Below are 14,410 nucleotides of genomic sequence, written 5' to 3'. Positions count from 1 at the left end.
TCTTAAGGGGAAACTGCGGGTTTCGTCAGTGTGCTACAATAGTGTGAAAAATAAGGTGTGGGTCCTAACTTGTTAACTTGAATGTTTAAATAATATTTTTATGTGATCTAAATGTTGATTAAACTTGCTGGTCGGGCTTAGTTAATTGAATAAGTGAATGTGTTAAAGTGGTTAAATCAGGTAAGTTACTAGCCTGAACTAAATGACATGTTTGCAAAATTGTTTGGTTGACTGAATAGTTAATTGTTTGGGGTTGATATGAAAGTCTTGTTGATGTAATGCATGATTGATTTTGTGTATAGCATGTATTATTTTGGAAATAGATATTGAATGCCTGAAATCTTGTCGGGTAAAATGCCATGAAAAGTATTGAATGAAAAACCACTATACATGCACTGGAAATATTTTCCTAAAGTGTTATTGAATGATGGTATGTTAAAATATTACTGTATTGATGGTGAAATTGAACGCTTGGTATGTTTACGTTATAATGTTGGCATGTAAACTATGCTACTGAAAGAATATGTATGGCAGATGCATTTGATTGAAATATTGTATGACATATCGCACGTGCATGAGATGAGATATTTTGGTTGACAGAGGAGTTTCGTGGAGTACTGGTGACATATTAAGTCTACATTTATAAGTAGTTAGTGCACTGCACTGGGACTACAGTGGAGATTGATGATTTTATCACATTATATGTTAAATGGTAGAATATCTGCATTATGCTTATATGGTTGTTTAACCACATCGAGCTTTGCTCGCACTGTTTGGAGTTTGGCAGACGAGTTTTGGGGTAAACTCGTGGTGTGTAGCAGATGGTTGGGGTAGGAATTCATTTTTTTCATTATGATATGTCCATGACTTATTCTAATGTTGATATGGTTGTAACGATTGTGTTCAATGGGTGATTTGAGTGATTGATCTTAAACAAATTTTGAATGTAATTATTGATTAGACTCACACTGAGCTAATTTCCTCATCCTTTTACTTTAAATCTCTCAAGTAATGAATGAGACTAGGACCGGACATGGCATGCGGATGTACAACAGACTTTGGATTTAGATTTTATTTTATTTAAAGTTCCCTAAATTTATATGGATTTTGGACTGTAAAGCTATTTAAACTGTGGTTTGGGTTTATTTTTGTTTAAGGGTTTATCATGCATTCATAATTCACATACTTTGAATTGATTTATAAGTATATTCTGAAATTGGATTGAGCATGTTACTTGGCTTAATAAATAATGGGATCTTTAATTGGTTTTTTGCTGCAACTAAACTTAAAAGGGTTTTTCCAAAGCAATGATGAGCAACGTGTTTCTCTTAAAAACAAGCCAATGTTGTTAACTTGCCTTAATAAAAGTTGAACTATTTAATGAACGTTTTCCAAAATAACGAAGGTAATCATGATTTTATTTAAAAAAGAGCGTATATGAGGTTTTCAACCAACGATTGAGTAGATTAGTAGTTTGGTGTCCAGTGTGACCTTCACAATTTGGTCATAACTCGAGGCCGAGTTTTGGAGGTTAAAAAAGCCAATGAGGGAAAAAGATGAAAGATAATGATTTAACTATGAAATTTTATTAAGCAATTAGTTCGAAAAATTATAAGAATTTATGAGAAAATAATTACACTAAGAGCACAAATTCCCAACATAAACACCCTTTAATATTGCTTGCTTATGAGGGATATGATGTAAAGCTTTCGAAACAGATCCAAGGATGGCTTCTCACACAGTTGGCAATAGTCAATTATGTACGTAACCAATGCCTGCCACGAAGTTTCTATAAGCTATGTCGGAACCAATTTTATTTTCGGAAAAAAAAACAAAAATTAGTTGTCGATTTTTTAAAAAAAAACAAAAAATTGGGAGTCGCCACCAATCTTTTATTATGGTGTGATTGAATCACCTAAATACGACTTTGGTCTACGAGTTTTAGAAAAGCGGGTTCGGGAGTCAGTTACGTACAAGGAAGGATTAGCACCCTCGTAACGCCCAAAATTTGGTACCAAGTTGATTAATTAGTGTCTTAATGTCGAGAGTTAATAAATACGATCTTTATTTAAATTGAATTATTTATTAAGACTTTCTCATTTTGGAAAAGGAAAATATCACACCCAATGCGTTAGGGCACAATATTTTATTCTCTTCCTGATGAGTTAGTCAAAAACTCGTGTAATAAAATTTAAGAAAATATCTAATTGTTTAAAATTTATGAAGAAATCGCAGCCCAATACGTTAGGGCACGATTTCTTAAAATCTCAAACATTCAATATTCCCTTTATTTTTTTAAAAAAATCTTTATCTCGAGAAATCAACGTGTCACATCCAATACGTTAGGACACAACATATTGAATTCCCGATGATAAGTTTTATTTTGTTTGATTAAAGAGCAATCCTCGATTGTTAGATTTTACAAAAAATCGGGACCCAATAGTTAGGGCTCAATTTCCTGGAAAAATCCTAAATACGAGTATTATCCCTATTTTGAAAAGTTCTATTTTAAAATCGAGTAAAAAGATGATGTAATGTTATGTTGTATGTATAAATGTCACGATAACAAATACAACAATAATAAATACGATAATGACATAGAAATAACATAAACAAATAAACAAACGAAACAAATATACATAAGGGAGAAAAAAGTTAATGACATGCAAATTATTAAATAACCGAGCAAGATAAAAAATTAATGAAACCATAAATAAATAGAAAATAAACAAAAAATATAAAGAATAAAGGTACATGACATATACATTAAAACTATGAAGAATACACATGAATTTTTATATAAAATTTAGATTATAAAAATTTATATAAACAAAATACATATTTGTGAAAATAAAGAAGAGTATAGAAATATATATATATAAATTATAAAATATGTGTTAAAATATAAGTAGATATTTAAGCATTTTTGAAAATAAATAAAGAAACATAGGTATATGCGTATATATATTTAAATATAATAGAATAGTCATTTAAAAATATATATATATACATGTGCACATAAAATAGGTTAAATAATATTTACATTATCAAAATTAATTAAATACAAAAAAAAACATTATGTACATGAGAATAATATTAACTAGAAACCTAAATATATGCATAACGAAGCAATAAATGTACATATATATATATATTTTAAAAAATAATTCCATAAAAAAAGTAATTACACCATTTAATTAAAAAATAAATAAATAAATAAATAAAAAGAAATAAAAAGGGACCAAATTGAACGCGCAAACAACAGAGAGGGACTGGAAGGGAAATTTTCCCTTCTCCTCTAAACGGCGTCGTTCAAACAGGATCAAATTGAATTTTAAAATAAATAAAAGGGCAATTTTAAAAATAGAAAAACTTAATTGTAGAAATATTAAAAGGCGGAGGGGCTAAAAACGCAATTTACCCCTCCGCTTTAAAAAAACGTAGATCCTGGGACTGGGCCGGGTTGACGCGCGAATCTGCCTTAATCAAACTGCATCGTTTCGATTTTATTATAAAAACAAAAAATTTTAGAAAAAAAATCACTTTTTGCCATATTTAAAAAAAAACAAAACTTATGAACCCTAGCCACCTTTGCTAGGGTTCCAACATTCAACCACCGCCGCCGTTTCAACAGATTCAAAACCCCTTCAACCCCGATCTGGTCGGAGCAAATGGGGGGTTCCTCGTCCCCTTCCTGCAGGTAAGTATCCCTTTTCTACCTTTCCGTATTATTTTTTTTAAAAAAATGAAAAAAAGATTTAGGTATTTTTAAAAGAAAAGAAAATAGAGAAAGAGAGAAAGGCCTTTCGGCCTCTGTTTTATTGGTTAAGATTGGAACGGAACCCTAAAGGGTTTTCGTGGCTCGGACGACCGGAGAAGACCTCCGATGATAGCACACGACCCGACCTCAGGTATGTTCAACTCCTTTCCGTTTTATTATTTTTCTTTTTGTAATAGAATGCGAAAAAAATAAGAAAAAAAACTGAAGTTCGAAGAAAAACTATCAACCTTTTGATTTTTTGATTGATCTTTGCTCTTTGGTACTTTGTTTGCTGTGAGAATAATAGTTTTTTAATTGATTTCCGGATCCCATTTTACAATATTTCCAATGGCTTTTATAGCCGTAATGAAACAATAAGCAAATTTGTTTTTTAGCGATTTGATTCGCAATCTTTGATTCTTCTTTCCATATGCTGTTTGATTTCTTTCCTTGTCGTGCAGGTGAAGGCGTGCGAAGGGCCTGGTACGTGTGAGGACGGCTAGGCGGCCATGCTTACCCTAGAAACCCTAGGGATTTTTTTTGAAACTGTTTTGGGCCGCATTTGTAATTGGGCCACTGTTTGAAATCGAGCCATGTATTTTGTCCTCTAATTGGGTTTGTAAAAACTGGACTTTATTTGTTTATTGTGGACCGGGTAAAAATATGGGTATTACAAGCTATTCAAGCGTAATTTTGTATACCTCCAACATTAGGTTGTTTTTGAGTAGAGACAATCTATTTGGCACCACCTGTATAAATATCAATCTAATACTAGTATTTTTGAATATTTTGGGGGCTAAAAAATAAATAATAGTGGTCGAGTCACAGAGAATGGTGCTACCACTTTAATATGCCAGACTTTTTTTATAGTGATTGATTTTTAAAAAAAATTAAAGCTAAAATTATTATTTTATTTGGTGGAGCCATAGAGAATGACATTGGTTCGAAAGTTTGACCTGAGGGTGGACTTAATCTACCTTGATTAAGCGATGACGCCTGAAGACCCACACTTTCCATATGTCATGCGAGGAGTGCACGATCACATTGGAGGACGTCGCTATATAACTTTGGCTACAAGTTAACAGTGACGTGGTGTCAGGATGAAGTTGAGTGTTGGCACCAGTCCCACCAAATAAAATAATAACTTTAGTTTTAAATTAAAAATTAAAAAAAAACTTTTGAAAGTGGTGGTGCCATTCTCTAAGGCTCCATCAAATAAAATAATAATTTTAGTTTTAAATGAAAAAAAATCAATCATTATAAAAAAAATATCTGACATATTAAAGTGGTGGCGCCATTCTTTATGGCTCCAAATACTAGTATTAGACTGGTACTTATATAGGTGGCGTCAAATAGATTGGTTTCACCCAAAAAATTATTTTTTAATCCTAACAACCAATGATTGGCTGACATGGCAAGTGGGTGGCACCAATCTCTTTAGCTCGACTAACTTTTGTTATTCATTTTTGATCATTTACGTATATAATAAAAAAAACTGGTCATTTTTATAATTAATCAAAATTTTCGATTTTTTTTTATAAAAAAAATTTCAAACACTGCCACAAGGAAAGGGTGTAAGGGAAGGTAAAAATCAAGCTTTGAACACATACAAAGGAAGAAATTTAAGCCCGCCTCATCCTTCATATGTACTTCGCTTAGCTTGTGCTCCCTTTCTAGAATTAAAAAACTCAAACAGGTAATTGTTTAATTGAATACCACAACACTCTAGCAAAGTTGTCATTTTTTCTGCCCTAGTAGTACATTTAAAGATATCACTATTGGTGAAAAAATATGTGACCTCTTCCGTCCACCGCCTTTCTTTTTCTTGGCAACATGTTTACTCTTACTTTCACCATCATGAAACTCAAAGAGGTATAAAAAGAAAAACAAGAAAGAAAAAGTATAAGAATGAGAAAATGAATCTAACCTAGACTCGAAGAAAAAGAAACACCACTCTTAGAAGTACTCCTAATAGTATAGAATAGGTGTAGCAAAACAAAAAGACAAATCAAGGCAATAAGAAAAGCAAAAAGTTGCAGAGTAAGAAGAAATGAGAGAAAGTTTAGGAAACTTGGAAAGATTTTTTGAAGTTACTGAGAAATCAAACAAGAACCCTATTTATAAAAGAATTTGTCCCCCACTTGTATATAACTTTCATGCATATACCCCCTTACATGTGCAACTCTCACGCCCATTTCCCAATCACTCATTGCATCTACCATTCAAAGGTTACCATGTGTCTCACAACTCGTTATCACCTGATTACGCACATGCCTCAAGTAATGGCCAAAATCATGTGTCTCTAAACCATGCCTCATCAGTAAGTCAACAATCAAGTCACCATATCAAATTTGAAATTTTAGAACTTCAAAATTCTCATACACACGCCAATGATAACACCCTGCTATCACAAAGTCAACATTTGCAAGTGGTGAGATACATCAACCTTTACCACATGAAACACACTAAACATCTGTCTTAGGGAATATAACTTTGTGACCTCCCTTTTGACTGGGGGACAATTGCTACATATTTGTACTCTGACACGTTACCCAACCACCTGGAAACCCTTTCTAGAGTACAATAACCAGCTAGCTCTGCTCATTTGGTTCCACCAACCTTATCTCTTTTTTCCATTAGGACTATTCTACTAAGACCTTGGGAACGTATACAATCCAATGACCCTTAACAACAAGGCCTCTTTGACAAAACAATCATTACTTGTCACCTATTGATTGCCTCTAGACGTGCGAACGTTTAAAGTAAAATTCATGCAAATAAAATATATATAATTGAAGTGCAGTATTTGCAAATAGACATGTCAAATTCTAATATAGTTTTGTGTTACAACGAAGCACCGGTAAGTATTTCGAGGATCATACTCAAGGGAGGTTAGATTAAATTTAAAATTATTTCTACAATAATAAGTCTAAAAAATAATCACCAAAAATCATATTACGATAAACAAGAATATTAAAATTAATATTATGTAATAAAATAAAATAACTAGGAAGAAATAAATCAATGAATAAAATCTGAACTCAAGTTTGTTTTAATGAATTAGTTATTAACTAACCAATATTACCTTCTGGTCTCTACTAATTAATTAATTGACCAATACACACTTATCTTCCAACCTCACTTTCTTGATCGGGATAAATTACGATTTTCTTGGTAAAATTATCTTCCGATTCATTTATCCTAGATTACTTCTTAATGTCGTCAATCTTAGGGTTTAAGCATACTTAATTTATACCAACTAATTCGTATGGGAAACCGTCATTCTTCCATTAATCACTCCCACATCCGCTCGTTAAACTCCTTAAAGGACTTAGCCACTCATCGATTCAATGACCATCTTCCTTAATTAAATTAACCAAGCAAGAAAAAAAATTAAATTAAAAGAGAGAAAGAGAGAAATTGGTTAATTTGAGAATCTGGATGTGCTCGAATCCACGAAATCCTTTAACAGTTGTTGAGATATCATTGTTTGCATGAGAAACATAAAGGAAATTATGAAAATAGTAAATAACAAAGACTTGGACTCAAACCGAATCCAAGTCGAAGAACAAGAAATAAAGTTGTTTTTAAAATAAAATATAACTAATTTAAAATCCTGAACTACTAAACTAAAATCCTAAAACGGCTTGGCAAAAGCTCCCTAAGCTTGACCTGTGCTTAACTATTTATAGGCAAAGTTAACAGCCCAATTTAGGCTAAATACAAGCCTTAATCACATTAAATATGGATTGTATGAATAGAAACACCCTTGATTAATTTATCCCTCCATTGGACCTGTGTTGTGACATACAACTTCAAATGTTTATTCAAGAATTGGCTCGGTTGTGCTGCAACCCTAGAAGCTTGTGTTAGAACTCGGCTGTCATTCTTGATGCTTTTGGGCCTAAAAATAGGTGTCCTGCACACTCAATGAAGCTTAGTAAAACCACCTTGAGGCCGGTATTGGTGCCATATGTCAATTAACTCGAAATATTGCGTAAAAATGATTATTTTGCAATAATTTAACTCTAAACTAAGAAAACTAAAAATGCTATAAAAGATATTAAAATGGAAAGAAAACAAGCTCGTTAAGTGTTGAAAAGTACCTAAAATACTACTACAATTTGTGGCATGTAACACCCCACGCTAGACCCGTCATTTGGATCTGGGTTTGGAGCATCACAATTTGACCTATACTTAATTTTTGCTGACGTAACTGTTAGTGAGAAGACTAAAGTAAAACTATATGGTAATTAAATTAAAAATAATATAATTGTTACAATTAAGGCCTTAAGTCACTGAATCTCTTAAACTTCTAACCCTAATCATATTGTTTGTATACAATGGGCCTTTTATAACACTTATCAAGGCTAATTGTTTCATTGTCCAATCTCTGAGGAGATCATTTGGTAACACCATGATTTACGGTGAAGCCTCCACTGATACCCCTTTCCTATGTGTATGGCTCTAACTTCTCACGATCCCCGATCTCATCGTTTTATTTTACTTGGTACCTCCTCGAAGACCTCGATCATCCTCACAAGTCTTGCAAACACCAATCAACTCTGTAAGTTCGAATGAACTTAGTGAGTTCCTACGCGAAATCATAAATTAATCCTATTGTGTGAGATAACAATTGTAAAATGAACATAAAGTAACTCCCTGCTCGCTACAGGTAAACGTTCTTTATCTGAGCAGCAGACTACACCCGATCTTATGTGTTACTCGGCTCATTACTTGACCTTCTTCTGGCCGATCCTTCCACTCAACCAAATACCAGTTACCTCTCCCTAACAACGAACCTAGCCTTTCTTCTTATACTTCTTTCCTTTCAATTTCCCCCACTTGGTGTATTCATAGACTTTTACCTGACTTGGTTGTTCGTTGGCTTCCCTTTATGAACCCCTTTTTTGTATCCTTTTACACTATCTACCCAAGTATTCTTAGGACATACCATCCATGGTAACCTTGTTCGTACTAGTCCTTGGCAGGCTCTTTCTAACCAAAACTTAGTCCCAAAAGACTCATTGATACTTTCTTGTTATGTTGACCTTCATCAGGCCTCGCTACTCTGGTGAACCCATTTTCATTTCATCCATTACTTGGGAGCCCACTTGTCTCGTATGTGAAGGTTTATCTATTCTTTTAGATGAATAGGTTTTCACTCATATGACTATGCGAGACTATTATCTCACCTGCTAGTTTCTTTTCTTTGAAGCTATCCTTTCTGCGATGTACCCATACTAGACTTTTCCATACTTAGGTCAGCTCCTGCATGACCTATCTTTCTCTAATTTGTGTTGGGTCTTCACCTATGCCTCATCGGCTTCCATCTCTATCCTTACCATTGTTGACAGATTCCTCATGATCTACTTACGATACTTACATTTTCTTTTAATTCTTCTTCTACCTGTGCGGTTTCCCATGCTTGGTGTATTGGTAACACGCCTTGCTCTTAAAGTCCTCGCGAACTCTATTGTCTTCCATAGTTGAGCTATGGTCTTAAGCTCTTCTCATCCCATTTCCCTTGTCCTAGACTTCACCCATTTTTATTATCCTAACGGACTAACTCTATCTCGTGTTTACTGTCCCTACAGACTATCTTTGTTCTGTGTTTACAGTTCTGGCAAACTTCACCTCTGTGGATGCCATGGAGTCTTTCATCCATGGTATTATATCATTTTGCCATCATGGCATGTTACCTCATGATGCCATAACGTCTTTCATCCATAGTCTTAATCATCATACGTGGCTGCTATAGCGTCTTTCATCTATGGTCTTACACTGATTACCTTATACCCATGGTCTTACGCTACATACCACATGCTAGACTATCATGGCGTCTTTCATCCATAGTCTTACGCCATATGCCTCATTATAGTGTTGCCCTGAAGGACCATTCAATACCGCAATCACAGTAAATACAATTCCATTGTTTCATTTCTCAAATCCTCCTCCCATTACCTCCTTAGCACCACCTAACCTCGATGCTCGAACACTGTAGTATTCCCTCTGCAAGGCTCAGAGCTTCGCCAAAGGAGGTAACTAATGGGTTATCTCTTCATTCCCATACGAAACTTTATCTAACCCTTTGAGGTTTCCCACAATCATGCAATGCATGCTTATATCATCATGATTCATGTTTATGGATCCATGGCATGCTTAACAATGTAAACCATAATAATAGATTCAGAGTTTGAAACTCACCCGAATCCTTATTGTTCCCACAACTTAGCATTTCTTCTAACGTTAGAGCCTCCATTCTCTTGGCAGTAACAACCAATAACATGTTGGTTAAACATGAATTTCATCTTAAAAGTTTATACTTTAATAAGCATGCAGAACCCTTAAGACAAATTTGAAGATTCATAGATTCATTTCCTTAACTTTTACACACTCAAAAGGGTTAAGAATCTTACCAGTTTGTGGGTTTCATTACTTTTCCAGCGTACTCTTCATAAAATCTGTTTGTGGCGCCCCAAACCCGACTGAGACGGTCCGAACCAAATTTTGAACGTCACATTAACCACTGAAATAACTTCCCATTAAATATCACGAAATACACAAACCAACCAAACACACCACATATTTGCAACATAAATTATCTTAAAAATAATCCCATATACATGTCTTTCTAAACATACCAGCACAAAAATTTCATTTTTAAGTCCCTGCAAACCCACCTTACGGCGAACACCTATCAAGAAACTACAAGTAGCTCGAAGATGCCTAGCGAGCTCTAGTTCGTGACCTACTCGTAACACCCAGCTCGCAACTGGCCTTGCAAACACCCTGATTTGCATACTACCCTGCGACCTTCTCTATTTCACGAACCCTTTTCATTGACAAATTAGTCACTCTCTTCTCCTTTAGAAACTACAAACAATCTACGTGGATAGCACACTCGCAAACCATTCTCCTGAACCTACCGACTTGGTGAGCCTTCCCAATTTGGCGAACTTACTATCCTGGAAAACCTATGTAATTTAGCGTGCTAACCTACCTTGGCGAACAAATGCTTTTTGGTGAACACTAGCCTTAGCGAAGCCCCTTTAAATTGGTGAACTCACCCCTGATGGCAAACACTAATCTATGGTGAGGTCTTATTCCCCTTGCGACCTTCAGCTTGCAACATGCAACGTTGGCTCACAAGTTTTTATTCAACATGATATTATATTTTTTTCATGCATTTAAGTTGTTATTTTAATCTAAACATGCATTTAAACATACAGGTGGTACAAGGGTGTACCTTAATTCCTAAAGTTCTCCTTAACCTACATAAGTTCGTTAGCTCAACGATTTAAAATTGTTTAACATGCATAAAATCCAATCAAGCATGCACTCAACCAAGCAAATATAAAGTCCAAAATCCAAAAATAAATAGTATGTAATGACCATTTATAACCCATAAAAGTTTATTTAAAATAATCTAAGTCTATTTCTAATCTCGTAGGACAGTGCCACATTGCCTTCTATTTTAGGGTTTGCAAACACGTCACATACTTAGAAGGATTTTCCTTGAGATGGATCACTGAGTTGCCACACTTCAATACAAGTCTTGTTAACTACTTATCTACAAGGTATATGTAAAGAGTGTGTGAGCTTATTGAAACTCAGTGACTGCTTAGGCATATAACACTACAAACACTTCAAACATGCTAGCAATTAAACATGCTTCAACAATTCACATAATATACAATATTTATACATAATATGGTGATATGTTGGCAATTTTGTGAATGTGAAACATAAACATATTTTGTACTCATTAGATAAATGGATTTCAAAATCACTCCAAACGACACAAAGAGTCTTACACTATCTCTTGATAAGTGTAGCATGAGTGTTCACACTCTCCAAAACACTGCACGCTATCTACGGTGGATAGAGCTATGCTCGACATTCCCTTATCGCTCCAACGCTATCTTCGGGTCATAATGCCCTAACACATAGTAAAAAGGGTGAGTACTCACAATCCTATGGCATGCCAATGAAATACAACAGTTTCAAGCGTTTACAATGCCAACATATCATTTTTATCACATCAATATTGCACAAATAAACTAGGGCTCACAATACTTTAGAGCTCACACATAACTGTTTGCATAATAGCACAATTCACATTTGGCAGAGCTCGTATTTTTGTAGGGCTCGCAATGCACATATAGGTTGGCAATAACATCAGGTTCGCATAACACAATATCATGCTCACTTACATTTAGGGTTCGCATATAACAAAGGCTCGCATGCAGTATATGGGTTCACACATATCATGTAGTTCTCACATTTCATATAGTTCGCACATATATGTAGGCTTGCTCATTTATTTAAGGTTCGTACAATATTTCAATAGTTATATATATAGGCTCGCACGACAAACCATAGCTCGTACACTTGTTACCAGGGTTTGCATAAAGATACAACAAGGCTTGGATGAAAATTTAACATGGCTAGTGCAATAAATAAGAGGGTTCGCATACCTACCTGGCTTTCCAAGTCACGCGAACTCATGTTTAAGTGTGATATATAAAAGCACTCACCCATGGTTCGCAACTAATTGCCGAAGTCACACTACCTTTTGCTTGCCCTTATCCCCACTCGATGAGGCTCCACCATTACCTTTGGCTTCGCACAACAACACAAAACACACACAGATCATTTAATCATTCTAAATAAAGTCACAATCCTAGCATTAAACTAGTTCGCTACTCCCTCATAACATGACAATCCACCACTCACATGAATTTGGCAAGCTTACCTCGCATAATCTAATCTGCTTAATTACCTCTCTCTCTCTCTCTAACTTGATTTAATTCCTAATTTTTACTTACTAACCTCATAGTTCATGCCTAATTACAGATCTAGGCCATTAGTTTTACAAAATTTCTCTATTTAATGTTTTTCAAAAAAATCACTTTCGTTTTCAATCTGAAGAGGAAAAATCATTTGATTCATGCAATTTCTTTAAAGCTTTGTTAAATCAAGTTTATAAACCTTTTTTTATGTCAAAATGAATTGAAAACCATTTTAAAATCATCAATTAGCTCTTTATTACAAGATTCACCATTTTTATCAAACTCAAGATTTACAAACCTTAGATCTTATGATTCCTCATCTAGATCAAGAAGAACTCGATTTAAAATCTCATGATAACTGTTTAAACCATAAGAAATTAGAATTTTTACCTTTAATTTGAATATTTTCACGAACTTGAATTAATTTGAACAAAAACGAGTTAAGTGTTGATGAAAGATTGAAGAAGAAAGAGTGGATTTCTTTTAAAATTGAGAAGGAAAAAAAAGATGTTTGGATGCTAAGAAAACCAAGATGATGAAAAGAATTTGAGAGAAAACTCTTAATTTTCAGATCTATCAAACTTTTTGAAATGGTTGAAAGTGTGGAGGGAAGGGACGGTGGGTGGTCTTATATAGTCAACCAAATTTTAAATTTTGGGCTATTTACCCCTAAGCCCCCTCTTATGTCCTCCCTTGTTCTAATAGCTCCTATCCTAATTAAATCTCTTAATTTACACATTATACCTTTAATTTAACTACTGTTCCAATTTAATCCTCACTAATATATTTTTATTAACCCATTTTTTTATTATTACCTAAGTAATTATTTATCTTATTTTTATTTTATAAATTTCTAATTCCTATGACACTAAACCCAATATCTCACTCAAGCCCACTATTAAATTACTTGGTTCTACTAACCTGGGTTTTAGGGTGTGACATTGCTCCATGCAAAACCTTCCATGGCTCCTCCTTCTTCAAGCTACTGAAGAAGATGAAGAATAAGAGAAACTAAAATAGATTCAGAAAGAAAATCATCCCTAGGAGCCATCTCTCAGCTATTTATAGCCCTTCCCGCGCTATCACCAACCTTAGGAGAATCGTCGATTGCTAATTATTATGTCTCCTACTAAGAAACCGACTAGTTCCATTCTAACCAAACCAGGTTTAGTTCTCAATTATGTCGAATTCAGTTTCTAGCTTTCCCATTTCTCCCAATATAGGCCGCCAACTTGCAGTCTCTTTCAATTTAGTCCTTTAATTATTCTTAATTTTGGGTTATTAGAAATTTAGGTGTTACATGGTAGGTCACCTACATGCCCTACAACCTATGTGATATCACATTACTCATTTAAAAATGGATCATAGAAAGGACCAATGAGCCTATTTGGGGGCTATACATGGCAAAGGAGGTCAAACTCATATAAGTACCTCTTTCAACCATGAGGGCTAGGCATGTTCATCAACACTTGCTCCAAATTCCATTCGAGTCATCTTCTTCCCTAAGATCTCCTCCCTTTTTTACCTTATTCAACCACCTAAACAGTAGAACTCTCTACCTAAACAGGGTGAACCGTCCTCACTATCTACCACTTCTTCCTCTATGCTACCTTTGTTGGAAAAATCTAGTTAAGAAAACGCTTTTCAATTATAGAGGAAGTTTAAATTTTTTTAAAAAAAATTGAACTGATTTGTGACATTTATAGTTGTAAAATTTTACTGAAAAGTACATGTACTTTGTGCGAGACAAATTCGAGTCAATCTTAGCTTTTAACCAAAGGATTTTTTCCGCTATCCTCGTACCACAAATTGCGTTGAGTGTGGGCTCAAGCAACACGAACCAAACATAGAACAC

This window comes from Gossypium hirsutum, chromosome D03, assembly GCF_007990345.1.
Source record: "Gossypium hirsutum isolate 1008001.06 chromosome D03, Gossypium_hirsutum_v2.1, whole genome shotgun sequence".
In the NCBI taxonomy this organism is placed as follows: Eukaryota; Viridiplantae; Streptophyta; class Magnoliopsida; order Malvales; family Malvaceae; genus Gossypium; species Gossypium hirsutum.
Note: the sequence above shows the minus strand (reverse complement) of the source record.